Source organism: Nycticebus coucang, chromosome 2 (genome assembly GCF_027406575.1).
Source record: "Nycticebus coucang isolate mNycCou1 chromosome 2, mNycCou1.pri, whole genome shotgun sequence".
In the NCBI taxonomy this organism is placed as follows: domain Eukaryota; kingdom Metazoa; phylum Chordata; class Mammalia; order Primates; family Lorisidae; genus Nycticebus; species Nycticebus coucang.
The window spans coordinates 93,363,114-93,381,180 of record NC_069781.1 but is presented as its reverse complement, the minus strand read 5'-3'; positions in this window follow the sequence as shown (position 1 = coordinate 93,381,180).

Genomic DNA, 18,067 nt, shown 5'->3' with positions numbered 1-18,067 from the left:
CCTCACTCCAGTCCTGGCCCCAAGAATGGCAGGTACCACACACAAAGCTCATTATACTGTATTTACTATGTTAAAGTAACTGTTTTGTCTCCAAAGAGAGGTGTGAAAGATGACCCACTGGAGGCATGGGAAGAAAAAAATGTATAAACTGAAGGTATATAATCAAAAATAATAAAGCTTACTGATATTTAATAGCAGTTTGAAGGTATAGCCCCTACTTGGTCTATCTGTGAGCAGGCCACATGGTCACATTCAGTTCATAAAGTATTTCGAGGGGGCAGCGCCTGTGGCTCAGTCAGTAGGGCGCTGGCCCCATATACCGAGGGTGGTGAGTTCAAACCTGGCCCCGGCCAAACTGCAACCAAAAAATAGCCGGGTGTTGTGGCGGGCGCCTGTAGTCCCAGCTACTCAGGAGGCTGAGGCAAGAGAATCGCTTAAGCCCAGGAGTTGGAGGTTGCTGTGAGCTGTGTGAGGCCATGGCACTCTACCGAGGGCCATAAAGTGAGACTCTATCTCTACAAAAAAAAAAAAAAACTAGACATAAAGTATTTCGAGGGATGGCAGGAATGTTGAAGAGTGGTCAACACTGGTGTTTTAATAGCAAATTGTGATGTGCCGTAAATTTCATGTGCAGGTAAAACAGATTTATTCTGCATTAACCTATCCGATTTTAGATAACTCTTTCTAATTGTACAGCTGGCTTAAAGACTCTCTAGTAATGGAGCTGGAGGTTGAAGGTAACACCAATGGTGGAAGCCTAAAACAAACATTCCCATGCTAACACTTTTCCTACTTGGAATACTTGGAACTCTTCAACAGCCAAATTATGAGGTTAAAGACAAAAATTGAGGTTTTCCTTAGATCTAACAAGAAATTTGTTTGAAGAAAAATTCAAAATTATGAAGGACTATTTAGAGAAAGATATTTACAGGCACTCTGATTAAGGATGCACTTCAGCCTGATTTGTTGGGTTCTTTTGTTAAATGATCAAAACTGGTTAGAGATTCTTTGTTTCCTTCCCTGGCATGGCATTGCTAGCTCCCCTAGTCCTATTGAGAGATGGGGACTCTTTTTCTGCCACTTTGAATCTGGGCTGACTGTGGTTCACCTTGACCAATGGTACATGTCAGAAGTGACATTGAGCAAGTTCCTCTAGAGGCTGTTGAGCTTCCACTCTCACGCTCTTGGAAGCCTGAGATCATCATAACACAACAAAGTTCAGTCTAGTCTCCTGAAGGATGGGTGCTCATATGGATCGTGTGCCCCCACTGACAGTGCGCAGCTGTGGCCAGACATGGGCCCCAGTTGCATCACCATACTACTGTGCTTACACTAGACCATCAGAACAAGGACCTAGATTGCCAACCAGCAGAATTAGGAAAATTAGCAAATCATTGCTTCAGGCCATTAAGTTTTGGGGTTGTTTGTCAAATAGCAAGCAGTAGGTAACTAAAACAGGTTAAAATGGAAGTTGATCTCAGAATTCTTCAATCTGTACAGACTTGTGCAAGAAAATAGGTTAAAAAACATCGTACGACCTTTCTGCTGGGCTTGGTGCAGCCCCTGTTCTCTGTCCTTTTGGGTTCTGAACCCTGTGTACAAGGATCAGCAAGTCTAGCGGGATCAGGCAACAGAGTCCCCTGTGGATGGGGCTGCACCAAGTCATGGAGTTCTGAACCTGCCGTGCTGCTCTGCAGGCCTGGCACTGCGCGGCTCCTTGGGTGCTCATTCCTTCCTCCCTGCAGGGTAGTGGTGCGTGCATAATCATTTTAGCTAAGCATATATCTTGAAAACACTTATTTTCTCAATGAAAAACTTGAATCTAACATCCATATGCTAATTAAGGAAGCTTCTGGCGCTGATTTAGCTGATGATATTTGGAGCATTAGCAGAATCTGGAGAATGGACTCCTGATTAGATCTTTACTTCCTAATTATCTGCCTTGGGAGCGGGGATTCCTGAGTAGTCTGTGCGAACTCAAGGCAACCAGGGAGATTGGCAGTAACTGAAACACACGTGGGGATCAGTGATTTTATTTGTTTCCTCCTTTTCTCCAGGCAATCAACCCTAAAGACAACACGGTGCCATGCAAGGCTGATGAGCTGAAAAAGGATAGAAAGCCTCCCAGAGGGACCGGCAGGGGTGGCGTGGGAGGTTGGGAGAATACCCAGGGGGCCACCAAGGAGGAAGGAGGAGAAAAGCAAGAAGGCCTGGTCTGACTCTGGCCTTGGACTCCCACACAGTGTTTTTAAGTCAGCATTTCCTAATCTTCTTTAGGTCATGGCACATACAGAAAAGGAAAGCATTTGTAAGCTACCATGGGGAGAATAGAGGATGTATATCCCAACTATTGAGGGGAACTCGGGGTTTCCCCGCAGTGCCTCAAGGCAACAGTGGGAAGTTTGTCTATTTGTTTAAAAAATAATAAAAAAGCCCTTCTTTATACCTTATATATTTAATTAAAGTAAATTAAAGTTGACTGCTTCAGTAATCTGTAGGAAAAATTGTAATACCCCTAGAGATTGCTGGAGATGCCCCAGGCAGGGAAAGGTCTGTCTGGGCTGCATCTCTGCACCTGACTATGGAAAATAATAACAGAAAACCTCAGTAGGAATAAGCAAAGAGAGAGTAAGAAAGGAGGCAAATCTAAATCAATGGCAATTTAAAAGTATGTATTTTAGAAAAAAGATTGCTTTGTTACTTCCATAAACTCTACAAATTAGACACTGAAGTATAAGCAGTTCATGAGTTAAATGAGAAAAGTTAACAAAGTAACTGTAATTCCCAATTAAATTAGGAACAAAAATCTCTCAAGTTGCCAAATTAGCTGTCTCAAATTAGTTGGGTCGAAATACGATTCAGTCGCAAGGGTAAGGATGGAGACTGCGTGTATTGACTGCTATGTTCCAGAGACTTCTGTATCTTTCCTCATTCCCTTCAGCATGTTTCAACCTAGGTAGGCTGTCCCACCTTCCATCTTAAAGCCAAAAACTGAAACCTAAAACTAATTAAATCAAAACAAAAAGTTTTCTTAACTCCAGACCCCAAGGTCCTGCTCGATTTGTCTTCTTATGACATCAGTTCTTTTCAGAATAATTCCCTACCAGCTGCCTCCATTTCTTCATTTCCTGGCTTCAATTCAACACACTCATCAGGCTTTTAATCTCAACCAAGCCATGGAGACTGTTCTGACAAGGTCTCTGAAGTACTCCTTGCCAAATCTATCGGCCAATTCTTTATGTTCTTCTCAGCAGCTTTTAGAACAGTTGATGGCTCTGTCTTTCTAAAAACACTCTCATTTCTTGGCTTTGGAGACGCCAAACATTTCCAGTTCGCCCCCTGCTTCCCTAATTCTAGCTTTTCCTCTCTGGCACACTCCTGTTTCTTTACTACTCTCGGCCGCACTTGCCTTCTTTCTGTTTTTGAACCATGCCAACCTGGTTCCTCCTACCCAGCGCCTTTGCACAAGCTGTTCCCACTGTCTAGGTGACCCTTGGATGTTCCTTCTCATCCTTCCATTCAAATATTATGACCTCATATCATCTCTGATCTCCTTATCTCATGTCACCCCACCCTGCTGCCATCCCTTTTTGTTTTATTTCTTCCATCCATGTATTTCTATCGTAAATTTCCCTCTGTGAACTTGCTTACTTACTGTTTGTTTTCTTCCCCAAGAGTGTGAACTCTTTGAGAGCAAATGCGGTTATCTGTGGCTACCCAAAGACACGCACTGTGACAGCTGGCCTTCACAATGGCTGGTCGTTATCCTTGCCTCTTGCTATTCCTGCCTTTGTATTAGTTTCTTCCTACATTGGGTTAAGACTAACCTGTGGGATCAACAGAATACTAAGAAAGTGACGGCACGGGACTTTCTCCATTGTTCTCTGAGATTCTTCCTTTGGGGGAAAGCAGTTGCCATGTTTTGAGGTCACGTAAGCAACCTCGTGGAGAGGAGCTGAAGTCTTTGCTAACAGCACTAATTTTCCAGCCCTTGGAGGGAGTCATCTTAGAGGCAGTTGAAGCCCAAACTTTGGTTATCAGCCTGCTGTTTTCTGGCTGCAAATTCATCACAGATTTCAAGCCAAGCCAGAACTTCCAGCCTCCCCAGTCCCAAATTCATGATCCACAGAAACCAGAGGAAATAATAAATGAGCATTGTTTTAAGTTTTTTGGTTGTTTGTTATGCAGCAGTAGATAATTCATGCAAATACTTATATTTCATCTGCTTGAGGAAGATGCTGAAACTAGACATTGAATTCCTGCACATCATCAAACCATATTTGGCTTCACCATGAATCCACATAACATCCATCAGCTTATCAAGAAGCATTTGTGGAGCACCTACTGTGCTAAGCTGGATATGCAGAGCTCAAAAAGCAGTGGCCCCTGCTGTCAAGTAGACCTTGATATCATTTGTAAGACATGACAAGGGCTATTGAAATAATTTGGGAGATAAATAAGAGGACACAAAATGTTAACAACAGAAAATAGAAATTTAAGGGATAATGATTTCAGAGGAAGACAAGAAATCTTAGGGTTTGGTTAACATGAAAAGTTTTCATTTTAGAGACACAGACATACATAATATTTGTGTTTCTCAAATGTTAGAAGTCACCAGAATAACCTGGAGATTTGTTAAAACTCGTATTTCCGGACTCCATCCCCAGAGTTTCTTTCTGTCTTTCTTTTCTTTTTTTTTTTTTTTTTTTGCATTTTTTATTTATTTATTTTTATTAAATCATATCTGTGTTAATGCAATCATGGCGTACAATGTGCTGGTTTTATATACAATTTGAAATATTTTCATCACACTGGTTAACATAGCCTTCACGGCATTTTCTTAGTTACTGTGTTACAACATTTATATTCTACACTTAGTAGATTTAACTTGTACCTTGTGAGATGCACCATAGGTGTGGTCCCACCAATTACCCTCCCTCCACCCTTCATTCTCCTCCCTCTCCCCTTTCCCCTTCTTCTTGGGCTATAATTGGGCTTTAGCTTTCATATGAAAGCTATAAATTGGTTTCACTGTAGGGCTGAGTACATTGGATACTTTTTCTTCCATTCTTGAGATACTTTGCTAAGAAGAATATGTTCCAGCTCCATCCAGGTAAACATGAAAGAGGTGAAGTCTCCATCTTTCTTTAAGCTGCATAATATTCCATGGTGTACATATACCACAATTTATTAATCCATTCATGGGTCAATGGGCACTTGGGCTTCTTCCATGACTTAGCAATTATGAATTGGGCTGCAATAAACATTGTGGTAACATCTTTGTTATAATGTGATATTTGGTCTTGCCCATCCCCAGAGTTTCATGTGCAGTCCGTCTGGAGTGGAGGTCCAAGAATTTTAATTTCTAACAAGTTCCCAGATGATGCTGGTCCCAGGACCACACTTTGAGAAACCACACTCCTTCAGATGACTGCTACTTACAGTGCAGTCCACACACAGCAGGTGCAGTATCTCCTGGAACCTTATTAGAAGTGTAGATTCTCAGGCCTCACCCCATACCTACTAAATCAGATTCTGCAAGTTAACAAGGTGACTCATATACACATTAAAGCTTGAGAAGCCAGGTTATGTTCTCTTCAGCAAGCTGGCCAAAGATTGGATTTGTGAGGCACATCTGCGGTCAGACACAGACTGTATGTATGTGAGAATTCTTCTCCATAGCCAGCTCATTTGGGTTTCATTGATTTTTTTGGCCAGACCATTTTTTTTCTTTCTACTCATTGATTTTTGCTGCAGCCTGAGTCTTCCTCCTCCGTTCTCTCAAGTAATTCCAATTCATTTTGATTCACTTCCTCACCAGCCTGGCATTTCTCCACCGGCACTTGGCAGGGCAACTAATTGTGCTTGCCTGTGAGTGGCTGGACATGATACGACCATGAAAAACTGCAAAAGGTCAAGGGGCCACAGCCCTGTGCAAAAGCAGAGGCCGGGGTGTCTTCTGGAAAGCCAGAGAATTTGAACCTGGGCCAAGCTGGGAAGCCCTGTGCTGTTCATACTCTTGGCAAAGTGGGAAAGAAGCAGGTAGCACAGAATGAGCATGTCTGTGAAGACAACTGAAAAACTCTATGCTCAGCGAATGGGCGGGTTTCCACTGGTGATTCTGAGATAGATGTGGTGACATCAGCAGCTTTCATATTCAGCCCATGGAATTTTCTCTTGTGCCTTTTGAACTCTCACAAAGGCCACACCACTCCCATGAACAGAAGAGGCCATTGTGTCTGCTCTGTCCTGTCAGGGCACAGGAAAAGCCCTGCTCCTCAAATCTTTCTTTCTAAAACTTTCCTTCCTTTCTGCTCATTTTTTTTTGGAGGGGAGGGGCGGGGGTGTTCACATTTTATCTCATCAGTTGAAATCACTTGTTAGTTATACTCTTCTGGGAGTAACAAGCTCCTTCTCTTCTCCCTTTATTTGACACTCAGTCATTTAGCAAACATTCCCTACAGTTGGACAAAGATGAATAAGACAGTCCCTTTCCTCAAAGATGGAGACATGCTTATTTTATAAAACTGCAAAATAATATGCTATGTATTATATGTATAAATACTGCTGACCTTAGACAATCATTCAGTTCTCTTGGGCGGAGGGTTCCTAAACTCTCTGCTTATGGCACTCAATGATGTTTTCATGTTATCCCAAGTCTAAAGAAATATCTAACCATTCTGCCTATTAAGTAGTAAGATCCAAACAACTCAGTAACACCTGTGTCCTATACACTTAATGGACAGTTAAATTCTCATAAGTTGAAAGAAAAACATTTTAGATCAACGGTTCTCAACCTATGGTCACGACCCACAGGAACTGTATTAAAGGGCTGAGGCATTTGGAAGGTTGAGAACCACTCTTTTAGATGATCTCACTAATGAGATGTGTATATTAGTTGGGAACATCACAACTTCCCAAATGTTGGAAGCACATTGAATACAACCACCCCATACTTTCTCTTGCATATTGATTTTTGGGCCCTAGTGTTAAACCTGTAAACTAACCGAAGCTCACAGTTTGTACAAGGACTGGCAGTCGGTGAACACTTCTGTGTTTCCCTTGAAAATTTAAAACATCTCATGATGGCTCTGTGAGTTTGCTGGGGTAACCTGAGGAACCATGAGGTCTTTTGTAAACGCTGAAATTATATGCAACTCAAAAACTCCTGGCACCCCATATTGCTTAATCTCCTCGTGGACTTGATTTTAAGGAAGCATATCCCAATGAACAAGTGTTGTTAAAAACCGAGTGCATTTTTTTCTTGTGTTATTGAGATCCACTATCTCAAATTATCACCCATGCTTAGGTCTTAATACTAAAGAGTAAGTAATTTTTCATTTCTGAGTTCAGAATTATTTCATAAATTTATTTATTACGATACACGGACAGTAAAAAGAACAAGTATACTTCCGGAAGTATCGTTGTGTTGAATTTTTACATGGGTGTGCACTATGGACACGTGGGCTGGATAACTCTTTGTTGTGGGAGATAGCTGTGTGCATACAGGATGGTTAGCAACACCCCTGGCCTCTGTCCTTTAGATGTCAGGAGCATGCCCGCCCTAATCATGACAACCAAAAATGTCTCCAGACATTGCCAAATATCTCCTGGGGCAAAATCACCCACAGTTGAGAAGCACTGGTCTACACCCAGGTGACCACCATCAAGAGGTTGCCAGAGTTAGAAAATAAGAACACCACACAGCCAGTTACATTTGAATTTCAGATAAACAACAGATAATTTCTTGTATTAGTATGTCCCAAATATTTAACTGGGCATCCTTTATTTTACCTGGCAAGACTTCAGCACCCGGATCAAGATAGAGAACATTTCCAGAGCCACAGAAGGCTCCTTTGTGCCCTTTCTCAGTCAATCAAGACCCACATGCCTCGGCAACCACCTCTGAATGAAGTTAATCTTTACGATCTTGTGAAATCCACAGCAACACTTCTCGACGACCCCTTTATCTGTTGCCCAATTTTGTTTTTCTGCCGTGACTGGTCTCAAAGCCTCTCACTTGGTAAACTGAGAGAATCTCGCAGCCCCTGTGCCTTTTCAGTCTCCTCCCTTGGGTGGCTCCCTGTCTTGCTCTTGCTGCCCTCTGATTCCTTCCACAGAAAGGAGGAAATGAGGAACCCGGAGTGGAGCCCTCAAGCCCTCATCATTCTGCATTCCTGCTGCCTCTCTCGCCCTCTTCCTGGGAGGCCTTTTCTGGATTTCGCAGGACCACAAAACTGAGAACTGGGCTGACCAAGATTTCACTGTAGGGATGAGCTGGATTTGGAAGGCTTATCTGGGAGAAGCAGACAGTGGGGGCTCACACAGTGGCTGTGGGGCACGAAGACTCTGGAACCCTGTAGTTTCTCCCCATCTCAGGCCCTGTGGACCTTTCCTTTGCACCTAACTCTGGGAAGAGGAACAGACCACAAGCCTTCCCTCCACCACACACTCTCGTTGTATGACATTACTCACATACCGAATTGTTTTGTTTTTTTTTGTAATACAAAAGTGTCATGTCCTTCGCATTTTATAGGTGATTAATGGGACAACGTGGGTAGGAATGAATTTGCAGAAATCAAGTGACTGTTTCTGAGAGTCACTGTCATGAACTGGTTAAGATTTTGACACCAAGAAGTGAGCCAGGGTCTTTGCTTTGGGTGGGTCTGAGTCAGGGACATTTCCAGAGGAGGGGATGCTTGAGTTAAGATTTTTGACCTCAGATTTTGGTAAATGGCTGTGACTTAGGCAGTGAGTTCTGAGTTAAGAAAGTTTAAATAGGAAAGGTCAACATTATCAGTATGTGCAGAGGTGGGGGGTGATGGCTGGGGTAGAAACACAGGAGGAGTAAGGGTGGGGACTTCACCATTTTCTGTGGGTCGCAAAGAGCAATTTAGACCTGGTCAGTTCATTTTAGACAGGTCATCCTAGTGGCTCTGTGGAATGCACTTAGGGGAAGGGTCGGTTAGGATACTTGCAATTTAAGCCAAAGGGTTAGTCATTCACCTCTTAGTATGAATTTCTGAACACCCAGTGGGTGCTTTCCACCAAAACTTTAGGTGGAATAAGCAGTAAGTGGGGGAGGGGAGATATGTGGCTTAGAGATAGTGAGGAGACAGCAGGGTTTCTTGAGACAGTGGCAACTGTCGGGGAGTTCAGGCATGGTGCAGGGGGCCTCACTGCAGAGGGCCTCCCTCTAGCAGTTTTCAGCCACTGAACACAAGATGAAGGGAAGGAAGGATGGGATTCAAGAAAGAATGGAAGGGGAAAAGATGACCCATGTCATGAGTCTCCCTGGGGTAGGTGTCAGCCACATAAAAGGGTATCCCAATAGGGCATTGTCAAATACCTTCAGAATCCAGGGTCACAGAGGTGTGACGGCTCCAGAACATTTGTTCTTATATTTATGTTCACGTTCAGGAATGAACATGAGATTAAGAGAACAAATAGTTTGGAGATTAAGTAATCAAGTGTTCTGTCGTGGCAGTCCCTGCTGTGCCTCATTTGATCAGTTTAGTAGAAGCCCGAGACAGTAGTTTACAACTGCAAAGTGTAAAAGCTGTTCTCCCAGAAAGGCCAAGTTCCCGGTAGAGGAATAATGAGCTCGCGGACTGGAAAGGTCACAAAGGGAAGTTAACCCATAACATGGAAAACTAAAAAATGACTTGTTACATCCCTTGTCATGGGTCTAATTTGTTTAAAATCAAATCCATCTGTTCATTTCACACCCTTTGTTCCACTTCCTTGCTGCAATCCACAGTGGATTACACTGTTGCTTTCAAAACAGGCTGCACTTAACAATAACCAAATAACTTATTTTGTGGTTAACTGTTTCAAGATATTCTGGAATGTGACCAACATTCATCCCTCACCCCTTCTTTCTCTCTCTCTGTGAAGAATGAACTTCTTAGTGCACACATTGACCGGGAAAATCCTTTAAGTCTGCTTCACAAAACATACTGTTTACAGGCTCTGAGGTGACACAGGTAGGGGGAAAGATTTCTGTCGCTACTGGGCCTTGCTCTCACTGCTCAAATAACCTGCTGCAAATGCTTATTTGCTTCCCATGGGCCATACATTACAGAGGACTTCTTGGCTCAATTGATTCCATTTATGATCTCCAAATCTTAATTTCAAATGAAGCTTGCTCCTTTTCAGGAAAGAATTATCATCCATGCAGTAAGCCAGAGTCCCCTGAGGCATTCATTTGAGATGCATCAATTCCCTGAAGGTCTCCTAACCCATTAAAATATGTACAGTATTTCTGGTTAACTAATGGATCATTGGAAAAATGGGATTGCATGCAAGATATAATTCAAGGAAATGCGCTTGTTGGCCGATCCATTCATAGGAACATTTGCTGATTGGGAAAATATTTTATTTTTTATTTTTTTGGCTTAAGCCTTTGCCAGACCACACAAACTAGTGAAGGTTGTTATTTTCAATTTGTTGGACCTAATTCTGAAGACAGAGCAGCAATGGAATTCGTGATTTTGTCACTGCTCCTGATTAAGAAATTACTGCCTGGCATTCAAACAGCGTTGGAGTTGTACAATCCATGAATATTACCATTTTTTTTCTTGTTGAATGCAAGTTACGGCTAGATGTTATCATGCATTTACTCCTATCATCTTCTGAAAGGCCAAACATTTTGGAAATATTGCATTTATGAAATTATATATTAAAATGGCAGGTGGTTTAAACCGAGGAGTGGGTGTTGAATGATCCCAGCATACAAGCTCACAGTAATTTCACATTTTTCATTACTGAGGTAATTAAAAAATTCCTTAGGGCTGAATTACAGTAAAATTTTATGCATCCTTCTACTAAACATAAACTAATTTTCTTTCCCACTGGACAGTGTTAATTTAAGTAGGAAATATTTTTAATTCTATCTCATTTATTCGTATCATGAAAAATTGCAAGCCTTACTAATTTTATTCAGCATAATTTCTTTCTAAATATTCCCAGATTTAGTAACTGATACCCATTTAATATGGAAAGTTAAGCATAAGTGGAAGATTTTGTCTTCCTGGTGACCTTTTCTGATTTCTTCCTCATTCTGAGGTGCCCCCAGAAAACTTATGGGGTCTGGATTTCTTGTATCTGAGTTCGTGAAGATCACGAAAATACGTTCGTACGTGTTTCTTTTAATTTTGCAATTGAGGAATATATGAAATACTGTGTGCTCTTGGATAAGGCCTTCCCTTGTCTTTATCTAAGAAAGAAATTTAATGAGACAAATTCTCTCCTTTGCTTAATTCCTGCTCTTGAAGGAGCAAGGAGAACACTCAGCAAAGCCCTTTGATTTTTATCAAGCCCAAAGGGGGCTATTTTGTATATTACTGTTCCAGGGGTATTAATTTTAGGGTTCACTTTTCTGTGACTTAGGGAAAGAGAGAAGTGAATGTAGCAAGCAAGGAGTGGTACTGAACCTGATTAGAAGCCACTGTATCTCGAAATGATAAGAAGGAACTGAGAGCATCCATGCATGGAGCAGTAATAATCTGTAAGGGCTCACCATTTGGAAGTTCTGCCCAACAGACAGGCAGTGACAGAGGAAGGGAAGGGCCAGGAAGGAGGGCGCTGCGCCTGGTGCTGATGCTGATTCCATGTGGTACCTGAGACTGCAGGGGAATCTTTGCATGTTAGGGAGTAGCTTTGGTATGGGGAGCAGATCATCCCTGGCCAGCCTAGGGGTGGAAGATCAGGGTAAGGAGGGACTGCCATATCATTTAAGTATTCCCTGCCTGATGCTCTGGCCAGCGCTGGCCATAATGGAGTGAGCATCACAAGCATTATGTCCTGTAATCCACCCACACTGTAACAGATAAGGAAACAAAAAGTCTAGATGAAGTCACTTGACACTAAGTCCCCATAGCTCAGAAGATGTAAAATGGGGTTTGCGTTGAGGTGTCATTGCCACGCTTTTCCCACGGTGTGTCATTGCCATCCTTGGAGATTAGTTATGGGTATACATTTGCTTGCTGTCCATTCCACTGCTGTCCCTCCACACCTGTCCTGGGGGGGTTCACACCTAGCCATGCAGATGCCAGGCGGCCTTTCCCTACACCTATTCAACTGGAATCCCCTCAAGTGGGGGTGTTTTATCTATACACTATCTGTGACAGGTTTATACTTAAGAGCATTAGCATTTTAGTTGAGGGACTCTTTATGGGCATGGAGGATTATTAGAGGCCTGGCTCTGGGCACTTTCAGATTAAAAAATACTCTGTCTTTTAAGATTCATGATCATTTTAGGATGAGAATGAAAATGATGATGAAGGTCGAGATCCTTTAGAGCTGAGATTTTGCTGGGACCCTTCACTTTTCTGTTGCTTGGGCAAACCTCTTCTGCTTGTCCTCAAAACCAGTAAGCCAGGGAAATCTGCTCAAATCAACCCTGCAAATTGCAAAAGTTGAACATTTTTATACCAAAACGTGTTCATTTTTCTCTTTGAGGTGATCTTTTTTTTACCTACTGTTATGCATACTTGGTGTGATAACGAACTGAAAAATAAAGCATCATATCACTACTTTTTATAGAAGTATCACCAATATCAGCAAATATAGCAGGGGATATATACTCCTTCCTGAGACTCATCTAGCCCGGAGAGACGGGAGGTATTTTTGCCACAATGCTTGCTAATCTGTGAAATTTAACTGTTTCCTAATCTTTAGGAAGTGATTAGTTTTAGTTCCTTTGTTCATTCCTTCCTTCCTTCCTTTCCATTTCAGGCCTCTTGAGTTCTTTGAAAATAGATACCATCTGGGAATGAGATTCACACCATGAGCTAGGAATTCTGCCTTTCGGCACATAATCTGCTCTTAACCCCTTCCGGAGGGCTCTTGTAATCCCAAGGTTCATCCCAGCCTCCTTATGTCAAGTGTGCAAATATGTAATGGCTCTAACCTTAGAACAAACATTAGAGCACAGAACCCAAGCAAAACATAGTTAGAAACATTACTGTTTCTATGCTTTTCAAGGGATGACCTCTAGATGCTAATAATCACAGAACGCATTGCTTACTATTTCCATACTGGTCTTCTCAAGTAGAACCAACCCCCGGAGGGAAGCTGAGCTGACCGAATCTCTGCTGTAAGTACCTGGACTGTTTCCTGCCCTGTGAGCTGTGCTTTTTCTCAGCTCAGTTTACTTTTGTAGGCTGTTTCTCCCCCCTTTCTTCAAAAGTAACATTCAGGCCAACTGTGGCCACAAGATCTTGCAATTTATCTACTTACACGCTGTCTTCTCCACCAGACTGTGAAATCCCTAGCGGCAGGGATCCTGTCTCATTCATCTTCACAGTCTCAGGACTTGCCAGGCTTGGGATAAAGTAGGTCTTTTACAAATTAATTTTTAAAAATGCTTGAATTAGTACAATGACTAAGTCTTCAAGAGATCCTCCTGCCTTAGCTTTCCAAGTAGCTGGGACTACAGGCCCACACCTCCACACCAAGACAGTTTGTCTATTTTTAGTAGAGATGGGGTCTTGCACTTGCTAAGGCTGGTCTCAAACTCCTGAGTTCAAGGGATCTTTCTACCTTGGCCTCCCATAGTGTTAAGACTGTAGGTGCAAGCCACCACATAGGGCCCTGAATATTTATCAGTTATATCATTGAAAAGAAGATTTACATAAAATAAGGGTGTTTTATTTAGTTCAATGAAAACATTTTCATTATTATTAAAAATTGTTAGTTTTTTTTTTTTTTTTTGAGACAGAGTCTCACTATGTTACCCTTGGTAGAGTGCTGTGGCATCACAGCTCACAGCAAACTCAAACTCTTAGGCTTAAGTGACTCTCTTGCCTCAGTCTCCCAAGTAGCTGGGACTATAGGCACCCACCAAAATGCCTGGCTCTTTTTCATTGCAGTTGTCATTGTTTAGCTGGCCCAGGCCGAGTTCGAATCCGCCACCCTTGGTGTATGTGGCTGGCTCTATAACCACTGTGCTACGGGCACCGAGTCAAAAATGGTTAGCTTTTAAAAAGCAATCTAGGTGAAGCATAAATCAGCATTGCAAGCATGTTTTGCAAATATTTATGTGATGTTTTTGAAGTGCATTTGACTCTACCCAAGTATGTGGAGCCATTAGATGTAAGAAGGATTTCTGTTTGCTGTCTGAAGGGCTGCAGCCTGTTGCACTGTACCTTCTTCCTTCCTTCTTGGTTTTTCTATCCAATCTTCCCACCCCACCACTTAAAAATTAAGTTACTTTAGCCCTAACTGGTAAACAGAAATTCTTGAATACTAATAATTTCTGGCAAGCAATTTAGGAGACATTTAAGTTACTAATATAGATGTGATCCCTTTTTTTACTGCAATTTCCAGGGAAAGTGTTACAAAGTGATATGTGGCAATAACAAATTCAGAAGGAAGGGAATATGAAATTCAGCAAGCAGCGTGAATGATTTGCTGTTAGCATGGGGCCCAATAACACTACAAAGCTATAAACTCTGTCGATCTAGATTGCCCAGTTAGGTGGCAGAGATGCAATTTGTCTTTCCTGAAGCCGCCTGCTGCTTGCTAGCTCCATCTTCTGTCACAGCCTATTAGCTCCCCAAGAAAATTGGTGGGAAATTGCCTGCAGATTGTAGGAAATTGCATCTCCAGGCCCTGGAAAAAATGTAGGATAGCACAACACTGACCCTCCCAGGGCAGCTATTAATACAGCAAAAACTGACCTTTGACTTTCTGGGAAACGACTTTGCTATTTGCTGAATAAAGATTGTATTATATGTGGTTGAAGGAGGGTGCAAATGATTATTCTACTGAAGCTCGCAGCCAGCCTGCTTTGGAAAACTTAAATATTAGTTAGGAGGGTTTTTTTTTTTTTGGTTTATTTGTTTGTTTTATCTGGAGAGGGTTTGAGTCAGAGAGAAAACAATCCAGTTGGCTTGTTTCTGAAAGCACCTTTTCCAAGTTAAAAAGAAAAAAGTAAATTATGTCAAGGAAATACTCTCAAATCTCTAAGGGAAAAAATCGAGGAAGTCAATCTTTCACAGACGAGATTAAAAAACAAAGATGAGCACATCTGAGCATCGCTTTGCTTCCCCTTCTGCTCTGATGCACATACATCTGGGGCTACACCCCAAACCCCGATTGCATTTTACAATTCTACAATTCTGTGTGTTTCTACTCACTTCTGAATTCTTTTCTTTATAGACTATCCTCAGAAGCTGAGACGTCAAGATAATTTAGTGTTCTACAGAGGTATGCATTGTTCATTTTTGAAGCATCATTAACTTTATGCTACAAAAAATTAAAGATCCTGACATAGTATTTACAGGCTTGTGTTTCTACCTAGGAGGATCCAAGCTCCCATTTATGATCAATATTTTTGGAGAGGGAGAACAGCAGCTGAGCAACTACTGAACAGGTGAGATGCCCTCACTGCTGCTGTGTCCCAAACACTGTCCCCTCAGCAGCACCCCCTCCCCCTCCCATTGCTGGGCCATTTACTTTCAGTGGCCTTGAGAACAAATCTGAAATGAGATGGTGGGGTGCAGGTCATCACCGCTGTAAAGCAGTAAGATATAGGCCATGTTGATGAGAAGGAACCCCACTCAGGGAAAAATCACTCCAATGATGGCTTCAAATTTATATTACGATGTAATAGAAAGCCTTGTTCCTTCATTCATATGCTCATAATTTAAGATCAAAATTTCTGCCTGTTTTGATGTACTGGCTTTTCTTCTGTTGTGGTACAATATCACTGCGTTTATTATTTGTACAGATTGAGAAATTATTGAACAAATTCCCCTCGGCTTTTCCTGAGTCCAGAGGATTTCTTTAGACCTGCTGCTTTCTTATATTTGGTTCTTGCTTCTAGAGAAAAGTGCTGGACCCTGCTGTACCAGAGGGTGCTGAATTTAACCAGAGATTTTCTAAGCTTCTACATGGGCTCTGATATGCTAATTGTGTGATATTGGCTAATATTTTTAAAAATAACCTTTTAGGGCCTCAGTTTCATTCCCTAAAAAATGGTTGTTCTCCAAGAACACGTTCAGATTTTGAATTCCAAGGTAAAGGTCAGAGGCTGGGGGTGGGGTTAGAGGCTGAGCTGGTGATGCTAAGTCAAGCTCCATCATCCTGCTGCCTGCCTACTTCTTGTGCTTGATTGACTATCCCTGGAGAAGCGGTTTTGTATTTTGGAGTCTGCAAGTGTGCGATGTGTAACTAGCTAATTTACTAATTGGTGAATTTCATGTGAACACTTGCTGATAACTACAGAAGACACTGAGGGTTTCTTAAGAAAAGATCCCTGGAGACAACTGACTACCATGAGTGGATGTTGGTTGGTAAAAGACCCATTACAAGAGGCCAGGGTTTAAAATTTGGGCATAGGGTTGGTCTATATAGCCCCTGTTACAGGCTATAGGAAGGAGTATAAAAAAATAAAAGAATTTATGCAATTAACCTTAAAAACACATACTGAGTGAACACAAAAAAATCATATATTGTATGACTCCATTTTAAAGAACTATCCGGAAGAGGTAAATCCATAGAGAGACAAGATAGGTTAGTGGCTGCCTGGGGGTAGGGGAGGGGTGTCAGTCGGGAGTGACTGCTTCACGGGGCTGTTTTCCTTCTGGATAGATGACAAAGTTTCAGAACTAGACAGAGGTGATGGTTGAACACTGTGAATGTACTAAATGCCAATAAATTGTACACTTTAAAATGGTTAATTTAATGTTATGTGAATTTTACCTCAATAAAAGGAGATCTAGTTACATTGATGAGGGAAGGAATAAATGCAAGATGGTATAATTAAAATTTGAAATGAGACTTTAAGCTGGGGAGTACAACTTGCTACAATGCAAATGGTGCTGAACCTTTCTTATCTGCCTTTGTTTCTAGTTTCATCTTTGACCATGATGAGGATGTGAGAAATGGCAGGACAGTCTGATTTAGCAGAACCCTAAATAACTCTATAGTTTCAAAGGCCAAAGCTAAGGCTGGTTTGGAGATGTTTCAATTTTTAAATGCTTTATGAACACCATTTTCCCTACCAGCACCTTCAAAATCTAATTTAGATACCACATCTTTCCTGAAAATTTCCAGTCCTTCCAGCTCAAAGGGATCTCAGCCTTCTCTGATCAAATGGCATTTATTGACCCTTTCAGGCCTTTACTCACTTCTTCCATTGGCTCATGATGGTTTATTTTTCAGAGAGGTCTTGCCTCCCCTACTTAGAGGAGAATCAAGTTCTCCTTACCTGTGTATCCTCCTGACACCAGGGCAGCATGGGCTCCGTGAACATTTGTGCATTTGCTCTTGTTTTCTTCTTTACCTGAAGTGTGCTTTGTAGAATTCCACAGACCTCATTTCCCTCCTCTTACTTAGCTGCTGGACTTTCTTTCTTTCTTTCTTTCTTTCTTTTTTTTTTAAGGGATTCACCCCTTTCTCATTCTTGGTCCCTGTGACTCAAGTTAGGCTGTTTGCGTGCTGCCCCTCCAACCATCTCATGGTGGGGCTCATCAACATGTTCCAAATCTGGGCCTCTTTCCCAGGCAATTTTGTGTATTTTATTTCCTTTAATCCTTATGTTAGTTTTGTGAGATGAGTATTACTATATGCATTTTACAGATGGGGAAACTAAGGATCAGAGAAGATCAGATGTTCAAAGGAACATGCCCAGAATTTGAACACTTGGACTCCAACTTGGACATTGACTTCCTTTGCTCTTCCAAATGCAATCTGCCTTGTGTTATAATTTATATAGTAATATGTTTTTGTCTCCTCTCATAGATTAGGTCCCTTGAAGGCAGGGACTATGGCTTACTTATTTTCAGTCAGCCACAATTCTTGTCATAGTCTTATGATGATGAGTAGTTTTGGGGTAATTTGATTGGTAGATGAGTGAACAACAGCTGAGGGAATAATTGTTGTCCCCTGAAGTCCAAACCAAAATCCACATCTCCAGATTCAAGGGAACTAGGAATACCAAAATGCTACTTCTGAAGCTTACAGTACTGGATAGTTGTACAGCTGTCTGTTTCTTTGAAGGCATCACCCCTATAATGGGAACATGGGTAAAGCCCTTGGGACTCAGAATCAGAGGAGG